Source organism: Pleurodeles waltl, chromosome 8, assembly GCF_031143425.1.
Source record: "Pleurodeles waltl isolate 20211129_DDA chromosome 8, aPleWal1.hap1.20221129, whole genome shotgun sequence".
NCBI classification, from domain to species: domain Eukaryota; kingdom Metazoa; phylum Chordata; class Amphibia; order Caudata; family Salamandridae; genus Pleurodeles; species Pleurodeles waltl.
In genome coordinates, this window is record NC_090447.1 from 578,039,282 (window position 1) to 578,065,321 (window position 26,040).

The following is a 26,040-nucleotide window of genomic DNA, read 5'->3' on the forward strand; positions in this document are numbered from 1 at the left end:
GACGTTGAGTGGGGGTCCTGTGGGGATGTAAATGCAGTGTTATTGTATCTGGGTGTGGTTGGTTCCCTGTATGGTTGTGATAGCCCTGTCAGCTTTGCCTTGTGTGCGTGATGATTTTGTGGGCTACGTGATTCTCTCTAATGGGCATGCTTTAGTGATGGGTGTCCATGTAGGTCTGTGATGGGTGTCCATGCATTGGTGTTGCAAGCAGGGCCTGGTATTGGGATGAGTAGGTTGTGATAGTGGGGTATATGTGAGGTGGTGGAGTGATGGGTGTGAGGGTAGGGGTAGGAGTGTGTGATGATATGCTACTCCTGCAAGGCCCTCAGGATGCATGATCACCAAGACTTGCTCCTCCCATGTTGTTAGTTGTGGGGGAGGAGGTGGGGGTCCAGCGCCTGTCCTCTGTACGGCTACCTGGTGTCTTGCAACCACGGAACGCACCTTCCCCCGTAGGTCGTTCCACCTCTTCCTGATGTCATCCTTTGTTCTGGGGTTCTGTCCCACAGTGTTGACCCTGTCCACGACTCTCTGCCATAGCTCCATCTTCTTGCAATGGACGTCTGCTGCACCTGTGATCGGTATAGCTGTGGCTCTACCCGGATGATTTCCTCCACCATGACCCTTAGCTCCTCCTCTGAAAACCTGGGGTGTCTTTTGGGTGCCATGGATGTGGTGTGAGTGGTATGTGTGAGGATGCGTGGGGTGATGTATTGTGGTTTGTGCTGTGAGGTGCATGGATGGTGTATGGCTCAGATTGAGTGGGTGCTTCTGGCTTGTCTCTCTCTCTGTTAGCAATCTTTTATTTCATTGAAAGGGTTGTGGCTAATGTGGGTGTGTGTTTTATAGTGGTGTGGGTGTGGTGGGTGTGGTGTGTGTATGTGTGTCAGGTGTGTGTAGTTTGAATTGTCCATGTGGTGTAGTTTTGTAAGTGTGTGTGTATTTTGAGCGCAGCAGTGTGTACCGCCAATGGTTTACCGCGGTTGAAAGCCCGCGGCGGTGATTCGTGGGTCCTGATACTCTGGGCGTATTTCTGTTGGCATAACGTTGTGGGTTTTGGTACCGCCAGTTTATCACTGACCTTTGGGCTAGCGGACTTGTGTGGGTGTCTGTATAGTGGCGGATTTCTCTGTGTGGGTCATAATACCCATAGCGGTATACCGCTGCGGTTAGGGTATGTTGGTGGTCGTCAGCACAGTGGTAGGCAGCATTTACCACCAATGTTGTAATGAGGGCCTTAGTTCTTGCAATCCCGAAATGTCATTCATGACCAAAATGTATTATCACTTCCTGTATATGTGTTCTGATTAATTAATTTGTTTCTCTCAACATTTTTCCATTGTTCCTTGCCAATTCAGATATAACTTGCAAAAATGGTCTCACCAGATCACTCATGCATTCTTTTGTGGGTCATTTACCAAGCAAATATCCATTAATTACAATTCTTGCAATCTATTGTCCACCTTGTAATTTTCATTCCATTCCTCACTGATTGCTGACGTACCATAATCTTTTATGGGTTCTCCTTAGTGCCTAGATTAGACACTCTTATTGCAGCATTAAGCCTGCAGTCTGTGCCTTTTACACGTAGACACATTTTTATTCATTTCAGATTTTCAGTACAGACAGACTTTAGCTTGGTGTTTTTATATTTTAATCAGCTACTTCATTATGAGAAGACATTGTTTTTCATGCATCACATTTTAGCAGCACTTTGTTGACATTTCACTTTGTGCACTGTGTTATGTTAGGTGCATGATATTCTACATTGCCACTCCAGAAGCTCAAGCTAAAAGGGGCAGAGGGCATTCCAGTCATGGCCGTCCTGGGGTGCACATCATTCCATTGACAGCTTTGCTGATCGTGGAACTGACCTTTCAACTACTAGATGATTGCATTCCAGACAACAGGCAGACCCTTACCAGCCTCTTCAGGTACGGGTCAGGGTCCCTGCCTGAGATCAGGTCAAGCAGATGGGTTACCACCGCTATGCTCCCAGATTTTAAACATAGAGTGAAGGGAGGAATCCCTAGGCTTTAGGGATCAGACAAAGATGGTGGGGTTGTTTATCTCTTCACACTAGTTGCAATGATGAGCACTGTATTGTGTTTCATCTGCCTAATTATTGCAGCCCATGTTTTTCATAATAGGATGCAATTGCTTCAATAATGCATTGAAATCAATTTAGCATCTCAGATTTTGCCTTTTCATGTGTGAGTCTCTGAGTAATTGAGTGAAAGGAGTATGATCTGTTCGCCACGACCTTCCTGAGGAGTCAGGGTGTCAGGTTTAGGTTCCCACAAATCATCTTTCCTTTCCAGGGTTGGGTGAGACACTGCTGGCTAGTCAGGAGTTAGGCCAACAGCTTCCAGATGGTTTGGGACCAACACAGCCACCCACACTCGGTGGTGCTGCCATAAAGCATGCAGTCTTATTACCAAAATAGGAATCACACGACATGGCGCTACCAAGGTTGGTCAGGTACAAATTTAACAGATCTCCTGAGGAATTATTTCTTGCATGGCAAAAGTATCCTAATCACTTTTATATGAAGATTTCTGTGGTATTAGGGAAGAATCCTCCTCAGCTAAACAGGTAGTACCTGTCTTAGTCTCTAGATTGTTCTCGCTTAAACCTTAAAAGGACATCCCATTTGGTGTTTCTATCTCTGAATTTTACCATTTTAAGTATGGCTCAACCATGCGCGGTGGTAATTGCAGTAAATATGAGACAACCTCTCATGTAACATTTACTTGCTAATGGGGTGGAGATGTTCTGTTCATGGTAGAGGCACACAATGTATATAGAACAGAAATGTTCTATTCATGGCTCACCTTTCCTGTAGCGGATGTAAATTCAAACACTTTCCATACATATACTGTAGCAAACCCACCTGCTTAATACAGAGCGTATGCATATTTAGAAATACCACTTACATATCTAGAACACCATAGTTGGTTTCAAGGTGCCCTTCCACATGTTATTAATAATGTTAGGTTAGATCCCCTAAGTAATGATGGACCTACATTGGCCAGAATTATCTAAACATACTCCATTTCTCAATGTACAAAATGTATAGGCTGTAGACCTGCACTCACTATACAATAATTTTGTTAGGATATACAGAAGCTTAAAATAATTCAATATTCAGACTCCAATTACAGCCCCAGCAAGTGTTAGACCACCTGCTCCTCAATTGGCTACACATGGGATAAACCCAGCTACTGTTCATGCAATAATGGGTAAGGTTCCCTCCAAAAGCGATGGAATTACATCCCGAACAGCACAAAAGCAAATCAGCTGAAAGCAGTGTTTCCCAATATGGGATCCCAAGATAAACATGGAATTCTCACAATGTGCTTGCCATGTGGAATGGGCCCCTCCATCGATGACTGTGCCACCTGAAATTTATACTACAAGGTATGGTACACTGACACTTGCTAATCTTCTGAAAGTGTTAAAAGAAATTCACAATGAACATGGGGCAGCCCCTGCTTTGCATCTGGGAATGAAATTAATGGACAACTTTGCCACAGTTCTCTAAATCACACTAAGTAATAATTAAGGGGAAGCAGCCGTATTGGCAGTATGCCAGTGACTCTGAGATGTTCCTCAACAAACTCAGGAACGCAAGCTGCCAAAGATTATTTCTGAAACTTAAACTAGTATACATCAGTACGCCACATCTTGAAGGTAATTTCAGTAAGAGTAATACCAAGCAAGTTCGAAAAAAATGCCAGGATAAACAAAAAAAAACAAAAAAAAACAAAGAGTAGAATCTACGAATTCAGAAACCTAACAGAAACAAAATAATCTTAGAAATTGTGTCAATTGATATATACCTTTCTCATACCTTTCAGGACTCATCCAACAAACAGACAGAGAAAGATGGGAGGTAAGAGCACTGAAGTCAGTATGTGACACCGAACAAGGACTCACAGTGCTCCTCAGACCTCTCAATAGAAAAACTTCCACAACACAAATCACAATTTGAAAAGAAGAAGGTTGCAGCACTTTTGTCTAAGTATGCCACACATATTGAGAACATTACAGAAGAGCAGGACATGTCCAGGGACTCTGCTTGGCATTGCAGCAGAGGTCACAATTGTTTGCCAAAATCTTTAAGAGCTTGTGGAATTGACAGGAACTAACGACTACCTTGAAAGTAGAAACCCCAATTGACATGTCGCCCCACCCGACAGGGTATAGAAAATAAAAATTCAAATTGAGGGGGACATTAAGCACACAATTAAAATAATCTTCTGGGAAAGATTAGTGCTAAGCTTTGACATTCTACTGGTAGAAAAGATTGGCCCCAAGAATTGTCCGAACGCTCACACAAGGGAAAGATGTAATTTTGCATTCTTTCTCAGTACTTGTTCCAGATCCAGTAAAAGAAGTGTATGCCGTAGATAGGGCTCTTTAACACAAACCACAGGGGAACCCATAGACACAGATGAGACCTGGGTAGAATGTGATATTCTCAACAGATTGGGCTCTGGCGCAGGCTCCTGCTCTGTATCACAAGCACTTGGTTGGGATAGGGACTCTCCCTATCATGTCATACCTATACAATACAATCCACAACAGCAACCTAAACATCCAATAAAACATGAGGCCAAAGCCCGTGAGGGAAAATCTCTCACAACTTGAGTACCAGAGAATAGTTGAACTCTGTGCATTTCCCATGAATAACCCTTGGTTTCACATTGCTAAGACAGGACATTTATACGGAATAGTCTTAGATTACAGACATTTATACAGTCACACGCACGCATTTGCTATTCAAAATTCACATAGCACCGCACTTATGAGCAATATAGTGCGCAAAACAATACAAAATGACTCTGGATATTTCCAGGGGTTTCATCTGCCAAAATCTAGCACCTGACAGCTGCCATTTAAGAGCATTCTCTGTGTTAAGCTCTCAGCTATGTTTTTGTGAACTCCCCCACGGGTATAAGAACACTCCAGGACTGTTCTCAGCCTGTGTGACATAAATATTGCATGATATCCATCCTGAGGCATTGTCCTATACAGATGACATTTAGCTCACGGTTGATGACCTTAACACACACTTAGCCAGAGTAGATTACACTGTTTTGGAATTTGCAGATCATGGGTTTAAATAAAATTTTCAGAAAACTAAAATTGCCTTTCTCAGTGTCCTGTTCCTGGAATACGAGTTTTCAAATGAGGCGAAAAGTCTGGCACCAAAGTTCCTAGAGAAGTGTGCTCAACTACAGCCACCAAATAACATCAATAAACTGCAATTGTTGCTAGGTTTGTTTAATTTTGGGAGAAAGTACATTCTAGACTCTGCATAACACATTAAACCACTTTAAGACTTAATCCGTTCTGATTTCTCAAGCAGACACTGGACACCACAACATACACAAATACTCATATCATTACAGACTGACATGCTTGAAACAAAACATCCACACACACGTGTAAATAAAAAAAAATTGTAATCTGGGTAATTCTGAGTGCCATCAAATTCACATATGTCACATTCAATTAAGGTGACACAGTTCCAGTAGTTTACAAATCACACCTAGATTCCAATGCAGAAATGCGTTTTGCACCAACAGAAAAAACATTTACTGCAGTTCAGATGGCGGTCATCAAGGAGCAACCACTAGCCCAAGGAAAATGCATTTTTCTCGCTAACCCCAAACCAGCCCTTAAGCCTGTTACTAAAACCAGTGTTCGAAATGCAAAAGTATTACATCCACATTGGATACAGTGGACTACCTCACTGACTGCCACTGATGTTGAATATGTTTTTGATCCAAAACTACAGATCCAAGAATTTATTTAATGTGATCTTGAATACCCTATGTCCACTAATGTCATGCCTCTTGACCAGTACAGAATAGCATTTACATTGATGATTCAGCTCAACCAGCTGTAGGTACCAAACATCAATACTACGCAGTTTGTGCAGTTTCTGAAGTTATGAGGGAAGGCAAATGCCACTCCAGCATACCTGCACTCAGTCCCTAGGGAATTGCACAGCACAATTTGCAGAGCTTAAAGGTTTGATTTTGGCACTGGAACAGACAGATTCTGATCTTTGCACAATTTTTGTGTGTGATTTGTATTATTGTGTGCAATTCTTTAACAAACACTTGCACTACTGGGGCCTTAAAGGGTTCAGAGATTCCAAAGGAAACATCATAAACACAGATTCTTGTGGGAGAAAGGTGGGAAAATCATTGGCTGATGAAGCAGTCAAGTCTGAAGTTGCTCCTGCTTTTGTTGCTGTGATAATTCGTTCTCATGTAAGGGTGGCTGATGACATCTTGGCTGCTGTGAATGCCTTGGCTGATGCCAAGCCCTTACCAAAAGCATAGCCTACCAAATATTCCTACCATTTAAGTGCCAAAAACATTGCCTTTGTTACAATACCAGCGGTGGCTGACCATTTGATACCCAACCAAGATTGTTGGCTAGATCTGATTAAAGCATTGTGTTGCTTTTGTCCATGCTGGTGTGGTGGCTACCATCTCACTACTAACAAATGGTATTTGTAGCCTGGGCTACACTAGCAGACCAACAAATATGTCCTTAGCTGTGAAATATGTCAACAAATTAAAGGTTTCACCATCAAATGCCTTACCCAGACACCCCACTTAATATCAAATAAGCCCATGCAGTGAATGTGCCTGGACCTTTGTGGTCCCTTAAATTCAGATGGTGCATGCAAACTCATTCTACTTGCTGTAGATTCTTGCTCCAGATTCCTATGGGTGTGGCAAAAATAATCAGTTGATGCTCAAACTGTCATCAAAGACATATGCAGTCTCAACATTCCACTCAGACCAGGGCCCAACGTTTACCTCCAGGGCATACAGGGATGCCATGAGAGTTATGAATGTTGGGGTGCATTTCTCTTACTACTATTCAAAGGAAATTCTGTGCTGGAAAGGATAAACTGGGACTTAAAGCAATCCTTAACAGCTAAGGTATTAGCTTCAAGCCGTAGTTGGATCCATCACTTGTGTGGAGTCCAGAGAGCATAAAATATTCTGCCTAGAAGATCTTTGGGAGGTCGTACACCCTATGAGGTCCTGTTTGGAATCCCTATGAACGTCTTGATGGTTCTGCGCTGTGGTGGCGTAAACACCTTTTGACATGAATGAACGTGTCACTGTCTTTGAGGAATTACAGCAGTTTTGCGATGAACATTGATCTGCACATACTAATACCTGGGGAATGAGGGGTTTAAGAGCACCCACAGGCTGGACTCCAAAGGTTGGGATTCTAATTTGAGAAAAGATACCTGTGAAGAAGGAGTTTGGCCCATTCTCCCGGGCACTGATGCCAATTCTTGGAATACTATGTACTAGAATTGTCATCCTTCGGCCGCTGCCTGGTTGCAAAGGCAACTGTTTTGTCCCCATTGACCATATCAAATTATATTGTGTGGCTGACCCTACACAGTAGACCGCGAGGTTTCCAGGGTAGTTCCCTTGTCCCTTTCACTACCATAAAGGATATACCTCTTCTAGCATTAAACAATGCTGAAATTGTGGATGGCGTGAGTGGAGAATAACATTCTGTTGATTCCTTTTACTGCTGCATCAAGAAGAAATGTCCAAAATATCAATCTGCAATTTTCTAATGCAACACAAACAAATGGAATTGTTTATGATGAACCACCTTTGGCTGCATCTACCAGTTCTCTTCCATTCACACTGGCTCCCATTTTTGCAGAGACTGCTTCTGGTTATTGTGCCAATATTGATGAATTTTCTTCAGTTTCTTCAGCACCAGCTATTGCACCAGCACATGGTATACATATGCTTTTTAACTGGCTTAACTAAATTATTTTATTTGCCCATGATACTATCTGTGGATCATATTGACACCGCTTGCCTTTCTTCTATGGATTAGGATTGTTACCATCTTCTTTTTGTTGATACATGGTCACTCTCTTCCTGAATAGTCTACTGTTGAACTGGTAGATGAGGATCCAAAGCCTTACTTGTCGTTACTCAAAGTGTGAAGAGAGTTGTTCCTTGTGAACATTTCTGCTGTTCCAGTTCCTGATAGGATTGTTTGGGATAAAGTGCCTTTTGATATATTTGGTCCTACTGAAATGATTTAAATTCCATGTCTTCAAATTTTCTATCAATGGCATTATTACACCTCAGGTTGTTTCTGATGACTGGGATGTAAAAACAGTTGATCCTTTGCTTTCTGAGCTTGAATACTGTACTCTTTGAAAGTGAAGATGTATATATGAATATAGCAAATTATGGGGATTCATTGTGTTGCCAGTATTACAGACACCATTATATACATTGAGCTAGTGCTCCAAGAATAGTTTTTAGTTACACACAATGTAAATATTGTCTGACTCCACCAGTGTAGAGTTCCAAAATATGTAGAGAAATTCACTTATTTATCTGGGCATGAAAAATGCTGAGTCCTAATATTTCAAATTACCAAATTTAAAAGCAATGAAAATACTGCTAACTAACAATATATCAATGTACTCTTTTGTCTCCCAGTTGGCCATAGATGGTCATGAATATTCTGAACTGAACTGAACTTTATTGTTTTCAGCCAAGCTGGACATAACAATTAGTATTACATTATGTGATTTAAAACGTGATCATCAGAGTCAAAGTTCACTATTAAGTCATTAAAATCACCTACATTTAAAAACAATACAATGCAATTGGCAGTCATTAAAAACAATTGTTTTTTAGCCACTTGACCTACTTATGGCTTAACTTTTTAATGAGTCACTGATATCGTCAGAGTTCCAGTCTTATGTACTCCCCTTCAATATGCTGAATGCATGATGCAAAGCAAACAGGAGGTTGCTTGAATAGACAACTATAACTTTTCCTGTACTTTGTCACTAAGAATGTATGAAAATACTGTGACTTATGCTATACCTAATTCAAGCGTAGAAAGAGGTAGTGCTAACAGGCCATTAAGGGGGCCCAGGTCATGCACTGCAGATGTATTTACTGTCCCCTCAAAGATGGACCATTTGACAGCTGCTGAGATAGAACTATGTCCCTAGTTTTTACATCAATAAATAAATAGATCAATAAATAGGCAGAAGTTGAAACCCCCTATTAGAGTACCAATGTATTTATGATAACTGATCAGGTTACCCTGTGACCCAAAATAAACAAGGATGCTGCTTTTAGGGTAGTAGCTCAAGTCAAACAGGTGCAACTCGACTAGTGCATTCTCAGTGTTAGAGTGGGGAATGATATTGCTAAATCAGATGAAGCAAAACTGTAACTGACTGACCTTTTAAAGTACGCTTGACCTAAAGTACTAGTGTGTTTGCCCGTCCACTGATGGGCCAATCAACTACTACCGCAGTGTAAGGATTTAGAGTGTGCTAGATGTGAAGTGCTGGAGTATTTACTCACCCTCCAGTGATAGGTTCATCAACAGCTGCCAAAAAAACAAGGTGTCAGCCCACCTTAGCATTGGGAATACAACAAGAAAACAAAGTGCTTTCAAGTAACAGAGTCAACTTAATGGTCCACCCCACGTAAAGTTGCAAAAATAAAAGAGCCACAGGACACACTTACACCAACCTGCTTGTGACATTAAATACATAGAAAAACAACACCTTCAGCATCCTGATGGTCTTTTTCTTCCGGCCTACAGGTACACTCTAAAAAGTGCTTAAGTGCTATTTACTTGGTGATAAAGCCATGCTAAGCTTTTTGCTAAAAAGTGTACCAAAGGTCAGTGTTCCAGCAACATAAAAGTCATAGTTACACAGTTTCTTATAAACTTTAGTGGATGCTAAGGTTTACCAAAAGTCAGTGTTCTGGCAACATAAAAAGCAGAGTTACACAGTGTCTAAACTTTAGTGGACACCAAACCTAGGCTGGGGAGATTTAATAAGCATTATACAAGCAATTAGCCCCACCACAGCTTTATTGGCATTCTCTTCCTGTGAACATCATTTTTCTTCACTTCTGCTCTTGGCTTTCAAGCAACGTAGAAGAAACAGCCAGCACAACATTTCTATCATCAGATCTCATACAAAGAGTCTCAGCCTCTTTGCACTTCCTGGTCTCAAACTTTATATAGAGTTGGAGTAGATAATGCTTACAGAGGCATAGCGTAAATTGCCACAGCAGGAGGAATTTGGATAATGGGCCAGATGTAAAAAGCCCTTTTGCATTTCTTAATAGTCCAAATCTGAATTTCGAGGCATTAAGAAATGCAAAACAACCTTTTCTGATGTACAAAGGCCTTTAGGAAATCAGAAATTGCGATTTCTACACTGTAGAAACCACAATTTGCGAGTCCCAGAATAGGAAATCGCTAATGGGGATTTCCTATTTGCGGTTCCCATTCTGATGTACCATGCATTACCTAAATGCGACTTGCACATTTAGGAGATGCAATTACCACTGGCTTAAAGTGGGTGGTAACCAGGTGCAATTTAAAAAAATCACCCCAGGGTGCTTTTTTTAAATTGCAATTGAGCACACACTTGCTCCTTAAGCATATGGGGGCTGTGCAGGTGCACCACTATTTTTGGGGTGCCCCAAGGGTGGTCTTTTGCCCCTTGCCATCCCTGATTTTGCATGTTCTAAATAGCGATTTCTCAATAAAATATCTCTATTTAGGAAATGCAAAACTGTCCCATGACTAAAATGCAATGGGATTTCTTAATAACCATTTCCTAATAGTGATGACTTCTTTGTAGGAATCACTATTAGGAAATCGGTATCTCTATATATAGCATTTTGTATTTCTTGAATAGCGATTTCTATGAAGTTACAATTTAGGAAATGCAAAATTGCATTTTTGTACATCTGGCCCAATGTTTCTAGACTTCCGAAAGAACACAGACAGTGACATGTTCCTGATATATCCCCTCATCATTGTTTGGTGCCCACCTTTTGGTTACTGAAGCCAACGGCAATGTTCCCAATTGAAATTTCAAGTAAAGAGATCTTTTTTTCTGCTGGGTAAATATCATCAATGAAACCAACAGGAACCTGATCTTGGGAGAATGACACATATCGTTTTCACAAAGGGCCTGGTTGATTGAGCTTCGATTGATTATTATGATCCCAATATGCCTTTATAGCCACATCAAGGCTATCCTGTGTGATTGTTCCAGAGTGGAGCCAGAGATTTTTAAGCTCAATGTTAACTAGGACATTTAACAGCTGAGCGAAACATGGTAGGATGTGGAAATCTTGTAACTTCATTATGTCATTAGTGTAGATCTGTATGATACAAGTTCTCCTTTCGACCTTATACGAGTCCAGTATTTTAGTGGTGCCAGTGCAATATAGTCCTCGATTTTTCCAATATCTAGGTCTGTTGTCAAGGCATCCATTGTCATTCCATGGCCCAGATGCAATAACCATTGTATGAAATTATTTTCAGTAGTTTGCATCACTGAAGTTTTCTCGTGTTCCCAAATCTCAGAGCCATATGAGCTTGGTGTCCTTGCTTTTATTTTGTATGTCAGCATTGCTGACCCCACTGAGTGATTGCCACAGGATTTTGCAAATCTTAGCACTGCTCTGGCTTGCTGGGCTAAGATGGTATTGTTTTTGAAAAACTGTGGAGTCTACTGGAAATTGCCATCCACCCATATACTAGGATAGTCATATGTAGATACTAGATACAATGTTTTTTTTGTAGACCTTAAAATTGGCTCACAGTTTCTGCTTTTGGTTAAGGATCATATATTTTGTTTTCCAAACATTGATGTTTAATCTTCTAGAAACACAGAAAGACTCAAACCATGCCAACAAATGGTGCATACATTTGATTTTTGGTAAAAGGCGATTGCCTTGAAAAGTGCTTGAGGAACCAAACATTGGTAGATACAGGGCATAGAGGCTTTATTAAGAGCATGTTTACTTCTGTTACAAACTATTTTTTTCTAAATTACACTGTCCAGCAAACAACTTGCATTCGATTAGCAAAAGAAATAAATGTGCTGAGTAATCCATCAATAACTAAATTTGAAAATTGGCAAAATATTGTGAACATTACAGAAGAGTAGCTCAATGGATGGGTTAAGAATTATGAACATTACAGAAGAACAGCTCAATGGTTGGGTTCAGAACTGTACCTTTAATTCATCACTTTCAGGTCCCAACGGGTGGTTATTGTGGCCAGTGGACACAAATGGTTATCAAATACCTTTTATCAACTCTAAACAGAGTTTTAGAATAAGCAGACCAGACCCTCTGTCACTATCAGATCAATCAATGCACCTGACAACATGACACCTTTATACACAAATGATACATTTTCATACATAAATAGAGTCAAATCAGCATTGTTGCATTTCCCCGTCTTGAACATTCTGTCAAGCCCAGGTCACAGGTGGGGTAACACTAGCTAACAGCCATGTTTAGATCAGATCCCACGGATAGGCAGCAACACGACAATGGTCCCCGGAGATTGTGCCCAATTAAGCACAAATGGCAAGAAGGACGAATGCATTCCTAAAACAACATAAAGTTAGATGCCACTTGTAGTTAGGTACACTCAGCCAATAAGGATACCTCATACACACAGCACACACAGCGACCATGCGGCCCTCAGGCCAGATATCTGGACATGTACTCGCTTACCCACATAGTGTCCACACCAGGTCGAGGCCCATATATAAGTCGAGTAATAGTTCCCTGAAAAGCCTATACAAATACCAATATGGGATCACTTTTAGAACACATGCAGAGTAAGTTCCCCATTCAGGCCAAAAAGCTTAGCAAACTCTGCCACGAGTTACCTGCAGTTACCAACACTCACATGTTACCCTGGCCAAAAGAGGGAACCTTCAACAATAATATAATAACACAAACAAGGGCATACATACAATTTTTGAGGAAGTCCAGGCCGATAACCTTGCCTCACCACCAGTAAGCAAGGAGTCTGCATTGCCAATGCCTGCTATCACTGTGTTAGGATACACTAACCTGCCAGTCGAGAGAGCTCAAGGGGTCCCTACTGAACAGCAGGCTGTTAGGTCTAGACATCGTGGGTCAACAGGCCTATAGGCCCCAAAACTCCCTGCACTATCTCAGTCTAGCAGTAGAGCACCCCGAAGCTCTACCCCTCATCTGTTGTGGTTGGTAGACTGAGCCTCAGCAGCATGGGTAGCACACACCCCCACTGGCTCTAGGGACCAAACACAAGTGAATGGAAGATTTATATCTGTCTTGGATAGCGGAATAGCCAGCAAGAGTGAGAGAAAAGGACCTAGTTGTCCTAGATCTGGCAGTGAGGAGGGAGCCACAAGGTGCGCTCAGATAGCCGAGTAGCCCAGGGAGAGCAAGCATAAAGCCAGGTTCTAACAGAGAAGGACAGCACACAGATCTGAGTGAAAGAGGCAATGTAGATGGGAATCGGAGGAAAGGCATGAATAGAGGAGAGAATGAGAGAGAGCCCACACCCTGAAGCCCAGCTGGAGAGCAGAGTAGTATGCTCTCCACCCAAGGAGAGGGGGAAGAGCCCTAGTCTTTGAATAATCTGAGATAGAGTCCGAAGGGAAGATTTTGACTGGGATCCATACCTCACCAGAACACCAGCGAAGAAGAGGGGGTGACCCAGCTTAGACTCAGGAGGACCAGAATAGCACCATGGCATGCACATGAGGAGAGCAGCAATGAGGATGTCTGCTACTCCCCTCGAATGAGCAGGACAAGTAAACCAACTCCAAGCTATGTAGGAGCTCAGGAGGAAGATGAAATATTTGGCTGACCCTTTTGCCACCTGCTAGCTTGCTGGACTGAGAAGTGATCAGTATGATAGGCACAGGCCAGATTAGGGATCCTTTGAGCCAGAGGACATAGAGATTGCCGAAGACTGCATCTGGCATGGAGGGGGAGATTCCAAGTGCAAATTTCCTTACATGCAGAAGTGTCTGAGGAGATGGGAATGGAAATGTAGAAGGAAAACCAGTAAAGATGTCCACAAAGAGAATATGCCTGTTACTAAACAAGGGCACGTCAGGAACCATCTATGTGCCATGGGCCAAGATGGATAAGGAGGGGCTAAGGGCCGAGCTGCTGACGTTGCTGGATGGGGCCGGAAAATGGATCTCATGTTTCAGGAAAAACACTGCAGGATCACTCTAGCGATAGGCAATGTTAAGAGTCTGCTAAGCAGCATTATTGATGAGCAGACCAACACGGTGTTTGCCAGCGCATGCATCCCAATGGTCACTTTGACCAACTGAGAGCATGATGGGCCACATTTAACTCATACAGGCGCTAGATGTGGATGGCCCTGAGGGAAATATTCCCTGACTGCCCAGACATAGGTGGTTTATTAGCAGAAAGCATGAAACCTAGGAAGATAACAATAGACTTCCTAGACAGGATGAGAGAATGGCGGGGATAGGAGACAGGACAGCCGTGGACAAAGAGGGCTCTCGGGTCATTTTCTTTTATAATATCCTCAAGAAAGGGCTGTCCTACAATGTACAAAGTGGCTTGGACACCATAGTAGTGCTAGAAACTAATCCCTGGCTGGAAATACAAGCACACATACTACACTACGCATACTACACTTCCACAAGGGGAAACAAGAGAACGGTAAGAAGAAGCAGGAATATGCCCACAGGGACAAGACTAAGCTGATCAAAAATAAACTAAGGAAGACTGCCTTCGAGGGGACCACATTGGCAGCAAGCATTCAAATGTCACCAGTCATTAAGGGAACTCTATCGCAGAACCCCTGAGGGTTCCAAAATGGCCACAACACTGGAAAACAGAGTGGCGGGCAGCAGCCAAAACCCATCAAGTGCTACCATTACCATAGATTTGCCCACGTGTCCGACAGATACCGGCCAAGGGCTCAACACGTGCAAAATCCAATGAGCCAAGATCAGGCCCGCAGTACTCCCATCCACAGAATCAGGCCCAGGGAAACATAGCAGCACCTTATACTCACAGCATGAAAATGAGTCCACTACCATGCCACCACATCAGGTGTCAGGACTGGTGCATAGCATCAGCAGCCACACCTGGAGAATGAGGCCCATCATGGACTGGGGTCACAGCTGCGACATGGAAGGGTAGCAGTTTGGGGAACCAGTACTATCACATAGACATAGAGCCCAAATGAGCAGTAAACCTGTTACAAAGTATGCATTTCGAGCACACCTTAGAAATTACTGCAGTAGGATTAAAAATAAAATGCAAATGAGAAAAACATTAGGAATTTCAACCTTAAACTTGTATTTGGGACATTCAGAGTTCTTGCACAGCTGTTGACTGGGTATCCTCGCTAGAGTCTGTCATCTCAGGCTGCTGTGTAGCTGTTGATCGTGAATCCTCACTGGAGTTCATCAGTTAGGGTGCCCAGCAGAGCCTGGAAGCCGCTCTGCTGCAGGTCCCCCAGAGCAGGGTTTGCTGGCAACACACCAGGGAGACAGCAATCTGACCGAGAGGGGGCAGGGTGGCTCCCCAACCACCGCCTAAAAGACAGGTACCCTAGGTCCTCAAACCTATAAGCATAGTGGGATGGGTTCCTATTACCAAATTAAAAAGGGTTCCCATTCTTTGGCCCACACCTGGGACCGAAGAGTCTTTTTAATCCCAACATCAAAAGTGCCTCTAATGGCCCCTAGCCAAATGGGTCCCCCATTTTTTTTCCAAAATGAAGCTGCCCTCCAGAGTCTGGAGCCAGGCCATCCATGCCCTCAGGGTAGTGTCACCACATAATGTTCATAATGCACACATGAATTTCAACGAGGTACCACATGTCATTAAGTCAGTAGATAAGGGGCTTACCAGGACATCCAGCGACCTTGGATCCCATTAATGCAGGCAAAAAACTCCATTGGTTCCCAGCCTTGCTCCAAACTCTCCCCATACAGCAATGCCTTCTGCCTCGTCCTTACCCGCAAGGCTTCCTACTAGCAGCCAGGAATAGGATATGGTTCAAGGTAGAGGGAGGTGCTAGGGAGGGGAGTCTAAAACATCCACCGCAGGCCCGAACAGGGCAGAACTCAGGAGTAACCTCACATTCGCAATGGATTTAACTATAGGGTGACATGCAATACCTCATACTGATCTAAGGGAGCAAAGATTCCAGTATCGAGTTGTACAAATCTGAGGCACAGGGCCACGGACCTACACTCCACTAGGACATCACAATAAAGTTCAGAGATCTAGTAAAACACCAAAAAACAAAATGAAGAAGCTCATAGCTAGCCAAAAGGAAGCCTGAACTAAAAGGGCATATTTAGGACACCTTGTGCCACTTGTGAGGATCATGGGGCATGCCACGTGCTGAGACCAGAAGGGTGCACACATGTCCTCAGGGCGTGTTGTGTTCACTGACCAACATCCAGTGAAAGACACCTCCTCTTTTGCATCCCCCACACACATAGGTTAGAAACACTGCCTCACGCCACTCACACTGATCTGTACACACACCAGGGTGCTGAAGGGCAGGCAAATGGCAAAATAGCACCAATTAGAAGTTTAAAAAACACCTGTTACACAAGAATAACCCCATAAAACATTCCATCCAAACTTATACTTAGTTTACCACGGAGAAAGGGGAGACCAGAAGATGTGTAAAAATTAGATGCTTATAAATAACCTATTCCTTTCAGAACAAGGTATTCTGATTGGGGCACACCCTCCAGTGCCTCACCAAAGTTCATGAAAACACAGAAATTAATTGGCGACTTACAGATATGCAATGTTATTTCTTTCATAACGACTAAACATAGCTCTTGCCCAACAGGTCTGCAGTAGAGCTGTTAAGTGCACAACCTCTATAGTGGACTATCATCTTCTCAGCAGCCGCACCTGAATACCCTACAAGGACGTTTTCACATCCATACACCCAACTGGATCCTATACCATACCTTGCCCCAAGTCCCTTTCCAAACTGTTTTTCAACTTTTTACCCCATCACAGAGAATCCACAATTTATCCCAGCCAGAAACACCCCAAGAACTACAATGATGCCTAAGTTATGTGCATTGTTGTGTTTATGTATTTTCTGGTTGTCAGGGATGCTACCAGATTCATGTATTTTCATGAACAGTCTGATCTAAAGAAGCCTAGTCAGGAGATGCCATGCTTTCCTAGGGTCCTCACTCACGTCACCCATAATTACACTGCACTCAATACTAGACTTCCATATGTACTACACAGCACCCTTTTACACAACGCTTGGTATCACCACATGACCACCAGGGGCACTAAAGGATCAGCTGTGTCATGTTTTGTCTGCTTGCTGATACCACATCCATATGTAGTACGCACAGATAGATTTTACTTATCCTAAAAGGTAGCCTCTGAGAAAGTGAAATGCCTTCATCTGTTCCTGTGTAGAATCAGGGCTAAAATGCAACCTACTAGAGTAGAGCCCTAAAGGATAGTAGTTTATATGACCCACTATGAGACCAATCCTGCAGCACTATACCTTCTCATTGAGCCTAGTGACATCCAAAATGAGCTGGACAGGATGCGCAGAAAGGGAGCTTTATGGAGGACACTGTTTAGCCCTTGGATTTCCACAAGAAGAGGTTCTTGAAGGTAGCTAAACCACTTTTGCTTTCATCCTCGGTCTCAAGGTCACTCTTAGCATGTCTGGGGCTGTCTTTGTTAATAGCAAATGGACCCCAGACATGACGTTTCAGTGCAGGGCCATTCACCTCGATGTCACGAAAGGGAATGGGTCTCATAGTGGAGGATTAAATGACAGTGTAGATACCCAGTGTCAGGAGATCTAGGCCACTGAGGTAGACAGGTACATGTGGATAGAAGGGAAAAGTGTCCCTAACTGTACAGAAACTCACATTGTATTCCGTATGTTTCAGAGGCAAAGGAATCATTCCAGTGGCCATGAACAAGAACTGTGGCATGATACTGCACATTCCAAAACTGCAATGAGGCACCTCCACGCTGATGGACACTTACTAGCAGTGCGGCGAGTTTGGTTATACTCAGCTCTGAATGGTGTTGCCTCTGCTCTCTCATCATCATACACACCCTAACTCTAGTCATCCCCAGGGAAGATCTGCCTGACATGTTCTGACACCTGGAGAGGAAGGAAACAACACTGTTGCTTTGACTTAACAGCAGGGTGCTGGCAAATAAGAATGGCACCAGGAACAAAAGAGAAAACAGCATTCTCTACACCTGATGGGCACTACCAGTTAACTGTGATGCCCCTTTGCTTAAAGAATGCCCTGCCACCTTCCAAAGGTAGGTGAATCAAGTCCTTGCTGGCTTGGAGTCCTTTAGTGCAGCTTATTTTGATGATATTGCTGTCCTTAGCTCCAACTGGCAGGATCACCTGGTCCACCTGAGGAAGGTTTTGCAAGCCCTGCAAGCAGCAGGCCTCTCTATCAAGGCATCTAAAAGTCAGATAGGGCAGGGTACTGTGGTTTACTTGGGACACCTTGTAGGTGGAGGCCAAGTTCAGCCACTCCAACCCAAGATCCAGACTATTCTGCACTGGGTAGCTCCAAAAACCCAGACTCAAGTCAGGGTATTCCTTGGCTTGACTGGGTACTATAGGAGGTTTGTGAAGGGTTATGGATCAATAGTGACACCCATCACGGAACTTACCCTCAAGAAAATGCCCAAGAAGGTGAACTGGACCGTGGACTGTCAAAAGGCCTTTGACACCCTGAAACAAGCAATGTGTACAGCACCAGTTTTGAAAGCTCCAGATTACTCAGTTGATTGTGCAGATAGATGCCGCTGAACATGGGATAGGAGCAGTACTGACCCAAACAAATGATGATGGCCTTGACCAGCCTGTTGCTTTGATTAGCAGGAGGTTACTCCCCAGGGAGCAGCTTTGGAGTGGCATTGAGTTGGAGGCCTTTGCTGTGGTCTGGTCCTTGAAGAAGTTGAGACCATACCTTTTTGGTACTCACTTCATAGTTCAAGCTGACCACAGACCTCTCAGATGGCTAATGCAAATGAAAGGAGAAAACCCTAAACTGTTGAGGTGGTCCATATCCCTACAGGGAATGGACTTTGTAGTGGAACACAGACTTGGGACTGCCCATGCCATTGATGATGGCCTTTCCAGGTTCTTCCACTTAGAAAACGAAGACTGTCTTGGGAAAGGTTGGTCTCATCCTCTTTCGTTTTTTTGGGGGGGGGGGTGTGTAAGGAATTGCCTCCTTGGCATGGTTACCCCCATACATTTTGCCTTTACTGATGCTAAGTTTTGTTTGAAAGTGTGCTGGGACCCTGCTAACCAGGCCCCAGCACCAGTGTTCTTTCCCTAAACTGTACCTTTGCTTCCACAATTGACACAGCCCTGACACTCAGATTAGTCCCTTGTAACTGGTACCCCTGGTACCCCTGGTACCCCTGGAACCAAGGGCCCTGATGCCAAGGAAGGTCTCTAAGGGCTGCAGCATGTCTTATGCCACCCTGGGGACCCCTCACTCAGCACATACACACTGCCTCACAGCTTGTGTGTGCTGGTGGGGAGAAAATGACTAAGTCGACATAGCACTCCCCTCAGAGTGCCATGCCAACCCCACACTGCCTGTGGCATAGGTAAGTCACCCCTGTAGCAGGTCTTACAGCCATAAGGCAGGGTGCACTCTACCACAGGTGAGGGCATATGTGCATGAGCACTATGCCCCTACAGTGTCTAAGCACAACCTTAGACATTGTCAGTGCAGGGTGGCCATAAGTGTATATGTTCTGGGAGTTTGTCAAACACAAACTCCACAGTTTCATAATGGCTACACTGAAATCTGGGAAGTTTGGTATCAAACTTCTCAGCACAATAAATGCACACTGATGCCAGTATGCAATTTATTGTAACATGCACCCAGAGGGCATCTTAGAGATGCCCCCTGAATACCAATCCGACTACTAGTGTTAGGCTGACCAGTTCCTGCCTGCCTGCCACAAACCAGACGAGTTGCTGGCCACATGGGGAGAGTGCCTTTGTCATTCTGTGGCCAGGAACAAAGCCTGTACTGGGTGGAGGTGCTTCTCACCTCCCCTGCAGGAACTGTAACACCTGGTGGTGAGCCTCAAAGGCTCAACCCTTTTGTTAGAGGTCTCCAGGGCATCCCAGCTAGTGGAGATGCCTGCCCCTCCGGCCACTGCCTCCACTTTTGGCTGCAAGGCTGGAGGAGATAATGAGAAAAACAAGGAGGCGTCACCCACCAGTCTGGACAGCCTCTAAGGTGCCCTGAGCTGAGATGACCCCTGTCTTTAGAAATCTTTCATCTTAGTTTTGGAGGATTCCCCCAATAGGATTAGGGATGTGCCCCCCTCCCCAAAGAGAGGAGACACAAAGAGGGTGTAGCAACCCTCCAGGGCAGTAGCCATTGGCTACTGCCCTTCCATGCCGAAACACACCCCTAAATTTAGTATTTAGGGGCACCTCAGAACCCAGGAAATCAGATTCCTGCAACCTGAACTACAAAGAAGGACTGCTGACCTACAAGCCTGCAGAGACGACGGACGACGGCAATTGCTTTGGCCCCAGCCCTACCGGCCTGTCTCCTGAGTCGAAAACCTGCAACCAGCGACGCATCCAACAGGGACCAGCAACCTCTGAAGCCTCAGGGGACTGCCCTGACCCCCAGGACCAAGAAACTCCCGTGAGCAGTGGCTCTGTTCAGCAACAACTACATCTTTGCAACAAACAAGCAACTTTCAAAGAACTCACTCTTCCTGCCAGAAGCGTGAGACTTCACACTCTGCACCCGACGCCCCGGGCTCGAGATCCAGAGAACAAACACCACATGGAGGACTCCCTAGCGACTGCGACCCCGTGAGTAGGCCAAGACGACCCCCCTGGATCCCCGCAGCGACGCCTGCAGAGATAATCCAGAGGCTCCCCCTGACCGTGACTGCCTGTAACAAGAGACCCGACGCCTGGACCAAGCACTGAACCAGCAGCCCACAGGACCAGAAGGAACCGAACTCCAGTGCAGGAGTGACCCCCAGGCGACCCTCTGCCTAGCCCAGGTGGTGGCTGTCCCTTGAAGCCCCACCCTGTGCCTGCCTGCACCGCTAGAGTGACCCCCGGGTCCCTCCATTGAATCCTATCTAAAACCCAACGCCTGCTTTGCACACTGCACCCGGCCGCCCCTGTGCCTCTGAGGGTGTGTTTTGTGTGCCTACTTGTGTCCCCCCCTGTGCTCTACAAAACACTCCTAGTCTGCCCCCCGAGGATGCAGGTACTTACCTGCTGGCAGACTGGAACTGGAGCACCATAGGCGCCTATGTGTTTTGGGCACCTCTTTGACCTCTGCACCTGACCGGCCCTGAGCTGCTGGTGTGGTAACTTTGGGGTTGCCCTAAACCCTCAACCGTGGGCTGCCTATGCCCAGGAACTGAGACTTGTAAGTGTCTTACTTACCTCACAAACTAACCAATACTTACCTCCCCCAGGTACAGTTGATTTTTGCACTGTGTCTACTTTTAAAATAGCTTATTGCCATTTTTACAAAGACTGTATATGATATTGCTTTAATTCAAAGTTCCTAACTTACCTGTGTGGAGTACCTTGCATTTTATGTGTATACTTCAAATCTTGAAACTATTTTTTTTTTAAATAAACTAAGAAAATTTATTTTTCTATATAAAAACCTATTGGCCTGGAGTACGTCTTTGAGTGTGTGTTCCTCATTTATTGCCTGTGTGTGTGTACAGCAAATGCTTAACACTACCCTCTGATAAGCCTACTGCTTGACCACACTACCACAAAATAGACCATTAGAATGATCTAATTTTGCCACTATCTTACTTCTAAGGGGAACCCTTGGACTCTGTGCACACTATTTCTTACTTTGAAATGGTATATACAGAGCCAACTTCCTACATCAAGTATCGGGGAACAGTGCATACCCTTCATCACCTTGCAGACAGACGCAAATGCCCACTGGTTGCAGATAACATGGTGGGACACGCCCAAAATAATGAACACTACTGAGCTCTGCCTTGATGCCATTCAAGAAGAATTAAGAGTCATTCTCCTCATACGGATGCAACATTGCTATGTTTTGGACATGGTCAGGCAGGTTCTGGGGCTCAGGCCTCAAGGTTAATGACTGACAGGTCACAGGTGGGATAACACTTAGGCGACAGCCAAACACACAAGTTTAGATCAAATCGCACAGCTAGGCAGCAACACTACAATGGTCCATGGATATTGGGCCCAATAAAGCACATATGACCAGAGAGAGGCAGGCATTCCCAAAACACCATAAAGTTAGATGCTACCTGTAGTTAGGTACACTTAGTAAATGAGGACACAGCACACACAGCACACACAGCACACACAGCAACTGTGCACCCCTCAGGTCAGACACCTGGACACATACTCGCTGGCTCACATAGTCAACACCAGGTGGAGGTCCATCAGCATTTCCTATCTATGACTCCCTGTCAACAGTTCACTTATTTCAACACGGAAAGTATGTTTTATGTTTTTATTGCTCCCAGAGATGCATATCAAATGTGAGTCATTGCGATGTTCCAGGAGAGACAGTCCTTGGACCACGGTTCTGTTACTGGTCTCCCAGCTGTAATGTTTAATTAAACGGACTGGTTCCTGTTTTGCCAGATGCCTCCTGTTTCTTGTTTTTTAAGATAGATTCTCATTTGAGCAACACCTTGTTATGTCATCACACTGCAACACAGCACTTAGGCATCATCACCACATACAGCGTGGGTAAATTATGTCAGCAATGGTTGCAGGTCTGTAAAAGAATACCTTTCTCTCCTTTCTGAAGACATTGACTTGCAATATTAGTTCCCAGAAAAATACACTCTAATAGAATCTAAAAAGCAATACACAATGAAATTTAGAGCCTTTCGCAAACACAAGCTGCTGCACATTGTCGATAACGGTATAAACACATTGTCCACTTGCATTTACACATTAAACAACATTGGCACTATTGACATTATTCAAAACGATATGTCATTTTTACACCATGGTCAAAGCCATCAGTTGAGTTGGACTTTGCAAGTTCTGAAATCTGGCTGTGTGCCCTAGAAGCATGTTAACGCTAAGGTATTTGCTGAATGTAACCTCTCACATAAACAGCAGACAATGGCTAAGAAGGAAGCTAGTTACATCCTGCTTAACACTGAGAAATTAGAAAAGTTGCCTTTTACTGTAGCCGAAAAACCATCATCAGTGTGGTTAATACATGGAGTCATCTCCATGCCAATAGCGGCATTTCAATTCACCTTGTGTTTGAAACACTATCCTGTTGGCCGATTTGACCAGTTTGAAGATAGCTACATCTATGAGGAGTGGGAGTTGCTCTTTGATTTCAAATGCTTGAACGGGGACAAGGAGATTCATCTCAGTGGAAGCAAATGTGAAACTTCAGTGAGACATTCTAATATTCATAAACAGGTGGCACTGCACGGTGCATGCAATGCATCAGTAACAAACTTAGCTTGCTACTTGAGGGGCATTCCAATCCCTTTGATTCCCCTAGTGTTTCAGTTACTTTAGAATGGCAGTTACTTGATGCTGAGTGATCAAGGCCGTTGTGGTATGACAGTAGGTGCGGCATATGTGATTTCTGTTTCTCAAATAGTGACACGTTGTGGAAATGTGCTGTTCCCTTCCACCCATGAGATAAAAGTAGTGAATTTGTGGCCTTGCATTGCAACTTATAATGTCAATTTCGACAAGCTGAGCAGACTAAAAGCACCTTTTGTTTCAAAATCATGTGGCACTCACAACTGGCCGTGAAAAATAGGGCCTGCAAGTGGCAAGGTTATCTGCAGAGACACAGTCCCTTTCAAATACAAACTTTCCAAGACACTTCAGTGAATTGGTGAGTCACATTTTTAATGCACCTAACACCACAGGTATTGTACACTTTTCTAAGGTTGTAGGATTTGGATTTTTTTTAGCACCTTCCAGGCTGTGTCTGTAGTTATACCTTCCCAAACACTCACTTCTTTTGAGTGTTTTCGGAGGTTTCCCAATTATGTTGGCATTGATTGATGGCATCTTGCTGTTGGTGTCTATAATTCACAATGGATGCCCCATCTCAACCAAGAGGAGTGATGGAGCTCCCAGCAGCCCAAATGTATTGTGAAGCAGTGATAGTAGAGGAAATTGACAAGAACTGGTCATTGTCATTTAAACCATTTTTTTGCTGTGAGCAGCCTGTCTTCCATTACTTATGGTGCCCTTTCGAACATGCACTCGAAGATTGTCTTACGTTGCGACATTTACTTTCTGTGGACATTAATCTGATGATGAGGGTTCATTGCCAAAGTTGTCCCATGAGATTACAGTTGCTAAGTGATGCCTTTTATGAGCTGCCTTTATGGATCTAATGGATCATGGTGTGCCAACATTCTCTGCCATGACTCGGGCTGAGGCAACAGAAGCACATGTGCTCCTTTCACCTTCTGAACAAGGCTTTGGTGTTTTTCTCATCTGTCAAAGTGTGGTCTATCATGGATCCTATCTCCATTGATGTGTTTGATGACCTCATGTGGGATTCTGATGGTTTTTAACTGAAATGTTTTTCACAAATTGACTTGTTTTTATTTGACTGTATGCTTTGGCCTGGTTTGTTTGTCAACATGGACATTTTGTCTTTTTAATGTATATATTTTATTTTATATTTATATGTTAGTTGTTTTATATTTTTATTAGTTTAGGTCCTGGACGCTCCTGTACCAGGAAGGGGAGGGTGTTGTGAGTTCTCCTTAGTGCCTGGGTTGGACATCCTTATTTTAGCATTAGGCCGATAACCTGTGCCTTTTACACAAGGACACATTTTTATTCATTTCAAAAGTTTAGCAGAGCCCGCATTTAGCTCATTGATTTTATATTTTAATCACTTACTTCAGTCTGAGAAGACATAGTTGTTTGTGCTGCACATTTTATCAGCACTTTGTGCACATTTCACTTTGTGCCCTGTTCAAGGCTGTCTTGTTCAGTACATGATATTCTAACTTGTATTCCCACTCCAGGAGCTCAGGAGCCAGCTCTCACTTCCTAGACAGATTAGTGCATCAGGCTGTTCTTACAACACTGCAGGGTTTATTATATAACGACCACATAGGCCTAAAGGAGGGCAAAAGTCATCCCAGTCATGGCTGTCCTAGGCGTACAACATTCCATTGACACCTTCGCTGATCCTGGTGATGACTCTTCAACTACTTGAATGGATTGTCATCCAGACAACAGGAAGACCCTTGCCAGCCTCTTCAGGTATGAGGTTGGGGTCCCTTCCTTAAAATGTATAATATATAATCAATAAATGCATAGAAGTCCATTTTGCATTTCTTATTCTGCCTTGGCCTGGTGAGTCACTGAATAACTGAGTGAAAGGGGTATAATCTGTTCACCATGACTTTACTGAGTAGTCAGAGTGTTAGGTTTTGGGTGCCACAAATCACCTTTCTTTTCTATGATTGGGTGAGGAACTGTGGGCTAACCAGGAGTTAGGCCGTCACCTTCCAGACAGTATGGGATGGACTCAGTCACCCACACTCATTGTGCTGCTACCCAAAAAACATGCATTCTGATTGCCAAAATAGGAAACACACGACAAATCATCCAAGGGTATTTGGAAAATATTTCACCTCTCATCCTAACACTCTTCTAAATACATTGGCATTCTTGATAGGAAATCAGCCACAACATTATCTTTGCCTGGTACATACATGATCTTGTGGCTATAATCTTGCATATGCATAGAAAATCTGGCAATTCTTGCACAAGCATTCACAGTTGTTTCTGTTGTTAAAAGTTTTACCAGAGGTTTGTGATCATAGTGAGTGATAAATGGTTGTCCCCAAATAAAGGCTCCAAAATGGTCTAAAGCCCAGGCAGGGGCTAAAGTTTCATGTTCAACTATGGGATACTTTTCTCACTTAGGTGACAAGGGTCTATCTGGATCCATAAGCAATTACACATTCCTTGCCACTTGAATCAATTTGGCTCAAAACAGCTCCAATCCTTTACATATGGCATCCGGAATAAAACTGCTATAGGCATTTGGATCAAAGCATTCCAAACAACCTGCATTCATATTAGAAGATATAATTGAACAAAATTTTG